This window comes from Nomia melanderi, unplaced genomic scaffold (genome assembly GCF_051020985.1).
Source record: "Nomia melanderi isolate GNS246 unplaced genomic scaffold, iyNomMela1 scaffold0066, whole genome shotgun sequence".
NCBI classification, from domain to species: Eukaryota; Metazoa; Arthropoda; class Insecta; order Hymenoptera; family Halictidae; genus Nomia; species Nomia melanderi.
The window spans coordinates 154,258-157,500 of NW_027475181.1; the positions used below are offsets into that span (position 1 = coordinate 154,258).

Sequence of the window (3,243 nt, forward strand, 5' to 3'; positions counted from 1 at the left end):
GTTGACTTATCGGGTCTTCGTTGGAATTACCGTCGCTGGCATTGTAAACTCCAGATGACCTTGTGATTCCTTCGTCGGGCACTGGTAAAGGGTGGCGATGATTCGTTCTATAATAGAAATACCCGTCGTAGCGATTCGGCCGAGTCACCCGCCACGAAACTCTCTCTCGTCGTGGAATCCCCATGTCGGAGAGTAAAACGCGAAGGCTAACTATATAAGAAATATATAGTATTATTTATGCCTGTGGTTCTCCGTTTGCCCTACTCTCAGATACGCGACTCGGAGAGTTACGAATAATCGTGATGGACCACGATTTCTGTACGTCTTACATCTTTCGACGATGGGACGATCCACGCGAAGAGATCATTCCTGCTTGCGTGAGGTGCGATAGCGCCGATTCGCTTTTCTGTACGGGGAGAAATAGAACGATGAGTTGACTTATCGGGTCTTCGTTGGAATTACCGTCGCTGGCATTGTAAACTCCAGATGACCTTGTGATTCCTTCGTCGGGCACTGGTAAAGGGTGGCGATGATTCGTTCTATAATAGAAATACCCGTCGTAGCGATTCGGCCGTGTCACCCGCCACGAAAATCTCTCTCGTCGTGGAATCCCCGCGTCGTAGAGTAAACGCGAAGGCTTGCTATAGAAGACTATAGTTTATACGCCTGTGGTTCACCGGTTGCCTGCTCTCCGGGGTACGCGATCGCGCAGGAGTTACGGAAGAACTTGATGGGCCACGATCTCCAAGCGGCTATATCTTTCGACGATGGGACGATTCACGCGAAGAGAACGTTCGTGCATGCGTGAGGTGCGATAGCGTTGATTCGCTTGTCTGTACGGGGAGAAATAGAACGATGAGTTGACTTATCGGGTCTTCGTTGGAATTACCGTCGCTGGCATTGTAAACTCCAGATGACCTTGTGATTCCTTCGTCGGGCACTGGTAAAGGGTGGCGATGATTCGTTCTATAATAGAAATACCCGTCGTAGCGTTTCGACCGATGTCACCCGCCACGAAATTCTCTCTCGTCGTGGAATCCCCGCGTCGGAGAGTAACCGCCGAAGGCTTGCTATAGAAGACTATAGTTTATACGCCTGTGGTTCACCGGTTGCCGGCTCTCCGGGGCACGCGATCGCGCGAAGGTTACGGAGGGACGTGAAGCGCCCGAGCAATGAAACGTCCGCAGGAGGAAACGAGCAACCGCCGAACATTGTTTCGCGACGTTTCCATAATGTATTGTCGTTTCGCTCGCATCCCGCTTCTTTCCCCTAGTTTCCTCGACGCGTAGTTTCGCAGCCTTAGTGGACGAATCATTCTCGATTCGAGGAAAGATATGCAGTGGGGCGTGCAATGAGCCCGCCAGAGACCACGATCTCCAATGCGTCTTTACATCTTTGGACGATGGGACGATCCACGCGAAGAGAACGTTCGTGCTTGCGCGAGGTGCATTAGCGTCGATTCGCTTTTCTGTACGGGGAGAAATAGAACGATGAGTTGACTTATCGGGTCTTCGTTGGAATTACCGTCGCTGGCATTGTAAACTCCAGATGACCTTGTGATTCCTTCGTCGGGCACTGGTAAAGGGTGGCGATGATTCGTTCTATAATAGAAATACCCGTCGTAGCGATTCGGCCGAGTCACCCGCCACGAAACTGTCTCTCTTTCGTCGTGGAAACCCCGCGTCGGAGAGTAAAACGCGCGAAGGCTGTGACTGTAACATATATATATATATATACACAGTATACAATGCCTGTGGTTTTTGCGCGTGTCGGCTCTTCGGTATACGCGATCGGCCAGAGTTACGGAGGGACGGTGAAGCGCACGAGAAATTGAAACGGCCGCACGATTGGAACCGAGCAACCGTCGAACATTGTTTCGCGACGTTTCCATAATGCGTTTTCGTTTCGCTCGCATACCGCTTCTTTTCCCCTAGTCTCTGAGACGCGTTTTCGAGCCGTTCTTCTACTATCGATTCTCGTAGAGAGAAGGGACCGGGTAGTCTGGAAGTGGAACCCGCATCTTGCGTGTACCGTACACGGAATTGAGAGGACCGGCCGTGAAGCTCGTTTTAAAGCCGTGCGTCTGACACCCAACTCTTGCGCGCCAATTTCGCGGCAAGAGATAATATGGGACGAATGACCGGCAAAGAGCCAGCTGTGAAGTCTGTTTTTTTAATCGAATCCGTGGACGTGTGTATGCCGTAGCGTCGCTCGTCGTGTTCGTTCATGGTCGTTCCGAGAGAAAGAACGAAAGCGGTAACGAAGGGACCGGCCGTGAAGCTCGTTTTAAAGCCGCGCGTCTGACACCCAACTCTTGCGCGCCAATTTCGCGGCAAGAGATAACATGGGACGAATGACCGGCAAAGAGCCAGCTGTGAAGTCTTTTTTCATTATTTGCTTTCAATCGATCGATCGGTACGATTCGTGCAACGTTTCGCGCGATGCGACGCGAAAACATGCGCGCAACAATAGATGCGTCTGATCGGAAGAACGCGAGGGTCGACTGCACGCGATGGATTCAGTATCGGGTAGGATACAAAATATATCCCCGTCGTTTCCACGCGTGCGAGTCTTCTGCGTCTTTCGCGGGTTTTTGAATGCACTATACGCCCGGAACGTCGAGAAATATATACATATTACTTGAACGTTTTTCGTCTCGAAAGGCTTCGGTGTCGTCTCCAAGGCGACGCCTGAATCTCCTTCGCGCGCTGGTCGGAGATTCAGGTATCAACTTTTATCTTCTCTTTGAAAGAAGAGAGATATTAGGTCGAACAAATGAGAATAAAATTATATATGTGAAATATAAAATTTATACGATTACCCTGAACGGTGGATCACTTGGCTCGTGGGTCGATGAAGAACGCAGCTAATTGCGCGTCAACGTGTGAACTGCAGGACACATGAACATCGACATTTCGAACGCACATTGCGGTCCACGGATACAATTCCTGGACCACGCCTGGCTGAGGGTCGTTTACGTACCATACACTGCTTGCGTAGCTCTGTCAAATCCCCGCCGTCGTTCACCTCTTCGGATCGAACGTTTTTTTACCGAAGGGCGCAAAGAACGTCTCTGAGTCGGGTTAAGAGAAGGATGCTACGTACGAGCGAACGATGGGTGTCTCGTCGGCGTTTGTCGCGGACACGCGAAAATTCTGTGAATTTCACGGACAGTGTACGTTCTAGTTGTTGCAAAACGATCGGAATCGTTTGTATGGACTCGCGTGAGTGTTCGCGGCGTCG

The 3,243-nt window shown here is 50.8% G+C and overlaps 1 non-coding gene across 1 annotated transcript; it reads left to right on the forward strand.

The window, feature by feature from the left end:
* Positions 1–2,818: 2,818 nt before the first annotated feature.
* On the forward strand, positions 2,819–2,973 carry LOC143175360 (5.8S ribosomal RNA). Its single transcript, XR_013000168.1, has one exon. It is a non-coding gene; the product is annotated as a 5.8S ribosomal RNA (ribosomal RNA).
* The last annotated feature ends 270 nt before the right edge of the window (positions 2,974–3,243 follow it).